The sequence below is a fragment of the Adiantum capillus-veneris genome, chromosome 20 (genome assembly GCF_014529385.1).
Source record: "Adiantum capillus-veneris isolate H3 chromosome 20, ASM1452938v2, whole genome shotgun sequence".
In the NCBI taxonomy this organism is placed as follows: Eukaryota; Viridiplantae; Streptophyta; class Polypodiopsida; order Polypodiales; family Pteridaceae; genus Adiantum; species Adiantum capillus-veneris.
The window spans coordinates 23,544,437-23,555,143 of NC_140950.1; the positions used below are offsets into that span (position 1 = coordinate 23,544,437).

General features: G+C 39.8%; 1 pseudogene; it reads left to right on the forward strand.

Moving 5' to 3' along the window:
• The first annotated feature begins 3,179 nt into the window (after nt 1–3,179).
• LOC147432246 (large ribosomal subunit protein eL32z pseudogene) lies at nt 3,180–3,653 on the forward strand (annotated as a pseudogene).
• Nucleotides 3,654–10,707: the final 7,054 nt, after the last annotated feature.

Consider the following 10,707-nt stretch of genomic DNA (forward strand, 5'->3'; position numbering starts at 1 on the left):
ACGTCATAGAGATCCTTATGAAGAGTCCTATTTGCATCGAGCCATGAACGTGGGTACAATGATTTATATCCCAGAGATGAAACAACCTTCCACTCTTCAACGCTTGGCGGAATTCCTTGGATTTGATTGTTTCTCAATAATTCCGCGAAACACCTATAGAGAGACTTGGATCATCAATAAAAGTTGGAAAAAAGCCATTGATACATACATTATCTAGATCTAAAAATAAAACAAAGAGATTACGTATAGGCAAACTGTCTTGCGGTTTGCTCTAGGAAGGGCATGTTCTCTCTTTGGATCCCCGGTGTAAGCTTTGGAAGATGCTTAAATGAATAGTGAAGATGGACCTTTTGACACTTATAAAAAAAATCTCTTATTATTTAACTTCACGAGATGTATGAAACCTCGTCGGCCACTCTTATTAAATCAATTGCTCTCTCCACTACGCACTCCTAGTAAGAGTAGCATGCAATGCCCCCTTTGAAGCCCCATGCTCTTCCAATATCCTTGTTTAGAATGCGATCTAAAACAAAAACTTTTTTGCACTTGAAAAGTCATAAAAAGCAGTAATATGCATGCCAAAGGAAAATATTAAACAAAAATACTTGAGACTACCTTTCTGGAGGAAGCGGTGTTCGGGTCACTGTAAGCAGTTTGTCCAAAGTTACGTTGTGATCGCTCTCCCAATCTAGATCGTAAATCTTATTAACCCACTCCTCCCCAAGGGCTGGGTTTGCCACTGCTACAAGCTTGAATCCTTTCTTCCCTTTGAAATGTTGTTCCACCTCGCGGATGGTTTGCTTGTACAATGCTTTATACGCTGGGTCATCTTTGGGGACAACCACCTCTTCTAACCTATTTGAGAGCTCCAATTTGAATTCACTCTACATCAAAGTTGAGCATGTAAGGTTGAGCATAACATGAACTAAAAGAAACAAACAAAGAAGGTTATGAATGGCCATGTAGAGTAGATAAGCTGCATGAGGAGGCCAAGTGGTATAGTCCACCAAATCCAGGGATGCCCCCTCTTGTCTTCAGAAAATTTTGCCTCTATCTCCTGTAGTGCCTCTTCATCAAAATATTTCTTCAAGCTATTTTCATTTCCAAGGGCAAGCCTTCTTATCAAGTGGATCTCGCTTGCAAGCGTCCTCTTGATATGTGTGTGTCAAACTAGCAAAAAAATTCCATACATGTTAGGGTTTTATGATATGATTTGCCTCTATAACTCAAAATACATCCCAAGGTACCTTTCTCACCTATTAAGACAATCCAACGCAAACAACATAGAGCATTCTTCATCTTCCAGGAAGGCAGTGATTGTACACTTAACACGTACAAACTTTGAGGCATCATCATGGCAAGCTTCACAAGATCCATTCACCACATTAATAAATTATAGTAAATAGGACACATACATATTGAGGTAAAAAATAATTTCTCACCTGAATTGACTTCTGTTGTCCAAGCCTTCAAACGATGATTTCCATCCCATAACACCAGCTTTCGACCAACAAGATGTGCCCATGATTGAGATGCAAGCAACTCTCGATCAAACTGCCGATTCACCTCCCCCCAAAAGGACTCATCCCATTGTTTTTCTTCCTGCTCACTTACTCAAATTATGTTTCCATTGGCCATTTTTTCCGAGACAATAAAATCTGCGAGAGTTGGCATGTAACCATGATGCCTAAACTTATGTGCCAAGTCATCAATATTGTTTCCACTTGTGAGACGGACAGCTTCATGACCATGAAGTCGGCACAAGGGAACCCAAGGAAGTGGTTCCTCATGTTGAATTACCTCGTGCCTAGCCATCCAATTATCCAAGAACTTTGTGTCGAGCTCAACATATCTGCCCGTCGCCTTGACAACTAGCTGGGAAGATTGCAACCCCTCTTGGGTCGCAGCTCTCACAACCTTGACTAGATCAGCTTTGACACCTTGCGAGCCCTCTTCCATGACCCTTTAGAAACTTTGAATGTATTCAGTCAAGATATTCAACAACAAGAATTAAACATAAATTACTTACAACTCTCCCAAATTCATTCTTAGTGTCTCTTTTTGGACCCGGATATGGTATTAGATTCACAAGTTTGAGTCGGTTTAGTCTCATAGGTCATTTTGGCCACTTGAAGATGCTAATATATCATTTCGTCTCTCGCTCTCTCTCTCTCTCTCTCTCTCTCTCTCTCTCTCTCTCTCTCTCTCTTTGCTTACCAGGTTTAGGGTGGGTCGACAAACTTGCCTCTATGCGCAGGAGATCAGAGCACCGGAGGAGTTCAACGTAACCTCGCATGGCATTTGGACTCGCGCACGCTGCTTTTAAAAAATCCACGCTGCAGACTTGTCCGACCCCAATTAGCCTATATTATTGAGTTTATAAAACTCTTCAAAAGCAGCGAGCAGTAGTACCGATATTGAGTTTTTAAAACTCTTCAAAAACAAAGAGCAGTAGCGCTCGGCGCTATTGCTAAATAAAGAAACCAACTAATTGCACTCTCGACGTGTTGTGGCGGGTCCCCCCACTCCCCTCGTGCGTAATGATCACACGGACCGTGCGTTCAAGATTTCCAGCAGGCTCTCCCAAAAAAATCTTGCGATCAACTAGCCCTGGCGAACTGCAGCTCCAAGGTCTTGCTCGCGAGCGCAACTGCTACGTCGTCATCCAGCTCTTGCAGCGTAGTGGCCATCGATCACGGGTACACAAGCTGCATGTTCGTTTTTTATCAACGTCTTGACGTTAGCTGGGTGCGCAGAGAGAGAGAGAGAGAGAGAGAGAGAGAGAGAGAGAGAGAACGTGTACCCTAAACAGGACTTGGAGAGAGAGAGAGAAATGAAATGAAAGGATATATTAACGTCTTCATCAACAGGGGATAGAGAGAGAGAGAGAGAGAGAGAGAGAGAGAGAGAGAGAGAGAGAATGTGTATCCTAATCGGAACTTAGAGAGAGAGAGAGAGAGAGAGAGAGAGAGAGAGAGAGAGAGAGAGAGAGAGACAGAAATGAAATGAAATGATATATTAACATCTTCAATAGGGGCGCGCGCGCGAGAGAGAGAGAGAGAGAGAGAGAGAGAGAGAAATGAAATGAAAGGATATATTAACATCTTCAATAGGCGCAAGAGAGAGAGAGAGAGAGGAGGTATGAGAGGTGGGAGGCGACAACGCTAACAGCGGCAGCCATGCTGACCCCCCTCGTCAAGCCCAGGATTGTGAAGAAGTGTGTAAAGAAGTTCAAGCACGCCCTGAGTGATCGCAAGATCTGTGTCAAGCCAAACTACCGTAGACCAAAGGGTATTGATTCACGTGTCAGGAGGAAATTCAAAGGGTGCATTTTGATGCCTAACATTGGGTATGGCTCAAACAAGAAGACAAGGCATGTGCTACCCAATGGTTTCACGAAGTTTTTGGTGCACAATTCTGCCGAACTGGACCTTCTTATGATGCACAACAGGAAGTTTTGTGTTGAGATTGCTCACAATGTTTCCACTTTGAAGCGGAAATCAATTGTGGAGCGAGTCGCTCAGCTCAACATTGCAGTTACCAATGGTTCTGCCAGGCTTCGTAGTCAGGAGGATGAGTAGGTGTTGCCCAGTCCTAATGATCACAGCATTAAGGATGAGATAGTTTAAGAAATTTTGGAATTGTAGTTTTGTGTTTGTTGTGACAGCCATGCTCTGTTGTAATGGTTTTGGAATATTCAATATCAATGATCATCTTCTCGAAAAAGAGAGAGAGAGAGAGAGAGAGAGAGAGAGAGAGAGAGAGAGAAATGAAATGAAGTGATATATTAACATCTTCAATAGGCCATACGAGTGGATTTCTACCCTAATGCGCCATTACCTTCGAAAGGCCAAAATGACCTATGAGACCAATCCACTACAAACTAGTGAAAGAGAGAAACAATACTAGAGATTTAAAGGGTGCGTATCAAGAGCCGAACGGCTTCATATACAAAAGGGCAGAGTTTACCTTAAACAATAGATAGCGGCCCAAATTCTTCCCTAAATATATTACGGTGTTATGAATCAAGGCCTTTGCCTTCACCTTTTGCTAGAGAGAGAGAGAGAGAGAGAGAGAGAGAGAGAGAGAGAGAGAGAGAGAGATGAAAATGAAATGAAATGTTATATTAACGTCTTCAAAAGCCCAAAGTGACCTATGAGACCAGAGCGTTACAATGTGGTGGATCCGATACAAAGTCAAAGTAACAAAATGAGAGAGAGAGAGAGAGAGAGACAGAGAGAGAGAGAGAGAGAGAGAGAGAGAGAGAGATTCCATAGTTATTTCAGTTGTGATTAATTGGTAATTTTCTCTTACAGATCTCGTGCTCTTTCATCAAAACATGGAGAAGGAGTGCTTAGAAGGCATCACTCACTAGAATGCAAGGGAAGTTACTCAATTTGTTAATTGCTACTTAGGTTCGAATCGATACACACGCACCATACTCAAGAGTAACATCAACGGAAGAAGTCTTCTATATATGTCTGTGCCTTCATGGGAAGCTTTGGGAGTGGACATACCCGGACACCGAGTTGCATTGTATAGTTGGGCACAAGAGAAATTGTCGACCTCGAAGATTTCCTTATCGCAAGAGAAGCATGGCCATGATAATGACAAAGTGTCCTCTTCAATATTATATTTGCAGGATGAACAGACTCTTATCCAAAGCAAGCCACCAACCAAGCAACAAGTGCCTCTCTCTCAGCCTCCCCCACCAATTTTGATCCCAAAGAATGCTCAAGAGAAGTCCTTTCTTAGAAAGAATTATAGTTGGGAACACAGCAGATATAACAAAAATTTAGAGAATATTCGAAAATGGGCTGAGAATTGGTCTAGGTATATTCACTATAGAAAAGTTCATAAATGCTGACCTAAGTAAAGACAAGGAGATGAGAGAACATATCAAAGACTATATACGCCGCAAAAGGAAGACATTGATATCTTTTGGAGGCACTGGGGACAAAGATGGTGAGTACATGTTAGAGAAAGTGATCTTTCAAAAGCTAAATCAGCACAGACGCTATTTGCGATTAAAAGCTATGTCATTCTCTAGTGAAAAGAGCAGGGGGTATCGTTCTCTAACCATTGATTTGGAGGACAATAGAAAATCAAACTCAAGATAGCTTAGATAGTATGGAAGCCCCAAGAAGCCTTGTGGATAATCAAAAGGGATACCAATGGAGTGTGAGCCCTCCTAAAAGCGTCGCAACCATGGATGATGAGTGTTATGTTCCTACAGGATCTCACGAGCTGGTCTCCATCATGGGCTCATCTAAAATCCTCTCACATGAGAACATCAGTTGTAGATATGGCTTGTTTCCTCAAGGTGTGCAACAACAGTATGTCTTTATTCCTTTCTTAGATGGAGATACCAAGGAGATTGCCATTGGTACAATCTTTTCAAAGTCTTGCGATGGAAATACCTATGCAAAGTGGAAGGTGGAAATAGAATCTATCAACCAAGATGCACATGGATGTTATATCCCTGGAAGCGTTATGCAGGTGTCATGTTTGCATGTTGTAAGTATCTCTTTTGAATGTGATATCCAATGTACAATTTTTTCAAAAAATGAGAGCTTTAAAATGACAAAAAATGCATTGTGTTTAGGGACAAGTCATAGAAGTTCCTATTGTGTATTTAAAAATGCTTGAAAGTAAATCCTCCTTGGAATTACTTGTAAGTCTCATCTTTTCTTTGGATTTGAATTTCAATTATTCTCTTTTTTGGGACTATCAATCAGGTAGTTTCAGCCTTCCAAGGAGGACAGCCCTTCCTTCTCTTCACAACAACGCTCAAGTGTGCACTCAACCACCGGCGAAGGTGCGAAGGAGTGCTATGAAGCAACAATAGAGGTACTCGGTCCTTCTCAGTTTTATTTTAATTTTTCTTACATAGACCTAAGTTCCTAAAGACCACATTTTTACATTTCAAGGCTAGTAACACTCCAAACGGGTCATTCACATACATGCAATCGAGTAGCATATCTCTGAGTATAAGTTGGGACATCCACAAAAAACTAAGGAGGTCAATGTGTAGCCTTTATTTTGTTTATACTTTGATTTTAATTTAGCAATCTTGTTCCCTCTACAATTTCTTTTTCCACTCCCCTAGGTTACAGTGCTACCTATCAATGGATCTTTCACAAAATTCCAATTACCATCCTATTGTGGCAAGAATGATTCTTGGCATGACAACGTTATTGATCAGGTTTTCTTAGTAGAGTTGTAAGGTTTTGTACATTGAGATTTTGTAGCAAATTTTAAAGTATTCAAGAAATTTTTTGGAATATTTATCTACTTTGTATATTTGTGTTTATAGAATTTTGGGAATGACTCTCCTCTAACTGCAAATTTACCTATTGACTTGGATCATTCAAACGAAGAAGTAAGAGAGGTAAATTGTGATCTTTTCCACAAAACCAATCACATGCAATTCCTCAAATTGGTTATGTTTAATGATGTTGGTGTGTAGTCAACATGGAAGATGTTTGATATGGTGGAAACAAGTGAAGACCATGGCATTTCAATCATCAAGAATTTTGTAAGGACTTCTTTGTATTATTGATTACGTCATGGGTTGAGACCTACTTTTTTGCTTATAGATGATAGTTAATATAGGTGTTTAACCATGCATTGGTAGACCTTGATGACAAAGGTGATATGGAGATATCTGGAGGGGTAAACTTCTTTGGTTTTTCCTCTTGTTGAGCTAAATCTTGTGACTTGCATGTTAATATCAAATTTATTTTAGAATGATGATGCTACACCACCCATTAACATATCAAAAAAGAAGCCAAAGGTCATGTGCTTAAATGAGCTCGTGGTAAGTGTCTTAAACTCAAAGTGTGAAGAATTTTTTTTTATCTATTAATGGTGTTTGAATGATACCTATATGTTCTCTTATAGTGTGGAAACAAAGATAAAGGAAATATACCCTCAAAGAAAAAGGTTAGAGACTGGTGATTTGATGTCATTAAAGGACGTCTCCCTTGAAAGGGATCAAGAAAATATTTTTTTGCAGGCTTTGAAGGATCTCACAAAAAAGAAATCATCTAGCAATGACGCCGTCATTTCAAGGGTCTGCTCATTGTCAACTCTTTGGTAGAGACTTTAAATCTCTATTTTGTAATGATTTTGAGATGGAATGGTCTTTGCAGCGTGAAGCAAGAGAAAATGGAAAAGCTAAAAGAGTTTCCAAAGTTCCTGCTAGATACAAAGAGAACACATCTACCCTAGTACAAGCCCTTTTCTTGGTATACTGATCTAATCAAGCATTTTGAGGATTGTGAAATTTTTTATTTATTGCAGGTTTGCAACTTTAAAAAGAGGAATTTGAATCCTTCTCATAACAAAGTCGCATTATCGCCTCATGTATTGCTACTAACATCTTTGGTCTTGTAAATGAGCACATGCATTGCATTGCAAATTCAATAGATTTTTTATGAAGGTCCTTACACAACATAGACCTTATGTATAGGCGACTAGCTAACTTTTTAAAAGAGCTGCAACGGACTACGCCGAAGGAATCATTTGATTTCAAGAAAGAATGCCAAGATTCAGAGGCATTGGATGTTTTAGTGTCTTGGGCCATTGGGCAAAACAAGATTAAGCTCAAAGACACTAATGCTAAAGATATGGGTAAGGAACTTGTTTAAATCAAGTTCACTATGGAACCTTGGTTATATATGTTGTCTCTATTTTGGCAAGTAGTGCATATATACATGGTCATATGTACAAAAGGATGTAAATACATCTACATAGCAAGAGAGTCGTTGCCACCATTATGTAAAGCATTTCAAAACATGCAACGAATGTATGGATGTAGTTGCTTGCATAAAATACATGCGCGGTATTTGGGGGAAGAGTGAGAGCCAAAATTTTTGACAGAGCTATTACATGCCTTGTGCAACCTTATTTATCCAAATAGCCATCTTTTAATGTTTTAATATCATTTTTTACCCAATTCTTGAAATTTAACATCAGATTTTGTAAAAAAATTCACAAGAAAAACAGAGGAAAATAGCCAAATTTGTATGTTTAATTAGCACCAAAGCAGCGGTCCGTAAGAAGAGCGGTAATAGGTGGGGAAAATAACCACGATAATAAATGCGGTAATTCTTGTGGTAATATTTAAAGTACAAAAAAAATTTCTTCCTCCCCCCTCTATCATATACCTTCTGCAACCTAATATATCCAAATAGCCGTCTTTTAATGTTCTAATATCATTTTTTACTTTTTTAATTTAAAATGATTTTTTTTAATTCTTCTCACAAGAAAAACATAGGGAAATAGCCAAATCTGAATGCTTAGCACCAAAGCAGCAATCCATAAGAAGAGCGGTAATAGGTGCTAAATTAACCATGGTAATAAATGTGGTAATTGTTGAAGATGATGAAACAGGAAACAGAAGGAAGACAGCAACTCAGAGTAGGAAGAAGATGGAGAAGGAGAAGACACAGAGCTTGTGTACGAGATCTCTGTAGTCTATCTCTCTGTATTGGAATAATAATATTATACAAACTCAGAGCTACAAAGCTTATATGAAACCCTAAGAGATAAGGTGTCCTTTCACACCAGATGTCCAGGGGGAAAAACCCAGTGGGAGAAAAGTGCCCCTGGTGAAGCGCGTATACACACTAACACTACTACATGTCTACAAATCCCCCCTGTAGTGATAGTGTGAATCCGTACAAGGTAGCAGATCATCATGTGTATGAGAGTAAGCCCAAAGATTTTCGGAAAGCTTCAAACTTTTCTCGTGATAACGCCTTCGTAAATAGATCTGCAATGTTATCCTGTGTAGGACAGTAAGTTAGTGTGATCTCCCCTGCATGTAGCCTTTCCCTGACATAGTGGTAGTGAACCTCTATGTGCTTTGTTCTTGCATGAAATACTGGATTTCTTGCAACTGCAATAGCACTCTGACTGTCAGTGAAAATGGTAGTGGGTGCCTGTTGACACTCACAAAGATCTGCCAATAACCTGCGTATCCATACACAATCAACTGTTGCCGTGAAAGCTGCCCTGTACTCAGCTTCACAAGTTGATGTAGCCACTGTGGATTGCTTCTTGCTTAGCCAAGATATACATGCATTTCCCAAGAAAAAACAATTGCCACTTGTGGAATGTCGTGTGTCAAAATCACCAGCCCAATCTGAATCGCTGTAACCAAGAAGCTGCATAGAATTGTGCTTTCCATACATATCCCCCCTTGGAAAGAACATGGCAAGATTAGGGGTACCTGAAAGGTAACGAAGTATGCGCTTCACAGCCTGCCAATGATGCATACCTGGGCTGTGCATAAATCTGCTTGCTTGTGAAACCCCAAATTGAATGTCTGGACGAGTGTTGCCTGCCAAATATATCAAGCAACCAACCGCTGCTGCATAAGTATGTACATCAAAAGGTTCTCCAGCATCGTGCATGCTCAACTTTGATCCAGTTTCTACGGGTGTAGAGATTGGCTTACAATTTTGCATACCAAACTTGTCCAAAATTTTATGCAAATATTTTGCCTGCAACATGTATATGCCATCTTCTGATTGCACAAACTGAATACCCAAGTAATAATGTAGCAAACCAAGATCAGACATCTCAAAGGTTTTTCTCAAAGCATCTTTAAACGCTTCAATTTCATCTGCACTATTGCCTGTAAGAAGCATATCATCCACATAAAGTGTTAGCATAATGAGAACTCCATCTCTCTTTTTGACATACAAAGTACTTTCTGTTGGACTATTCTGAAATCCCTGGCCAATCAAATAAGTATGTATCTTCTCATACCATGCTCTTGGAGCCTGTTTGAGACCATACAAAGCTTTACGCAATCTACATACCTTTTGCTCTTGACCTTTTACAACAAAACCACTTGGTTGACTTACATAAACTTCTTCCTGCAAATCACCATTCAAAAAAGCAGTTTTGATATCCAACTGATGCACTTTCCAACCATGATGAGCAGCAATTGCAACTAGTGATCTAACTGTGGACGCACGAGAAGTAGGAGCAAAGGTTTCATCATAATCTATGCCTTTCTGTTGCGCATAGCCTTTTGCCACAAGCCTTGCTTTGTACCTGTCAACAGTACCATCTTGTTTCCTTTTTACCTTAAAAACCCACTTTGTACCAATAGGCTTTTTACCTGTAGGCAAGTCCACTAGATCCCATGTATGATTCTTATGAATAGAATCAATTTCTTGCTGCATAGCATCTTTCCACTGAACACACTCTAAAGCTTGTTCAAATGTATCAGGCTCATCTGCATCACAAAGAGTGCTAAAGCAAGCCAAATCTACTTGCTCTCTGCCAAAAGTAGTACCAGCACGTGTTTTTCGTGGCAACGGTGCATCCAACTTGCTATCCTGCAAAGTTTTCTGAACCCATTTAGGCAAGGTTCTTTCTTCCCTGAGAACTTCTTGCTCTTCACGCACAATTTCCTCTACATCATGAGGTGTCACATGCTGATCAAAAGATTGATCAAGATTATCAACCTGTTGTGATTCTTGATTCTCCACAAAAGAAGGAAGCAAACCTTCAAATACATCATGTGTCTGCATATGAGGTACATCAAAAGCAACCATAGGTTGAGCAGTAGTTTCTGCAAAAATTACATCACGACTTTCAAAAATCTTGTTTGTAGCAGGATTGTAAAGTCTATAACCTTTACTTCCACTACTGTACCCCACAAATATACATTTGATTGCCTTATCA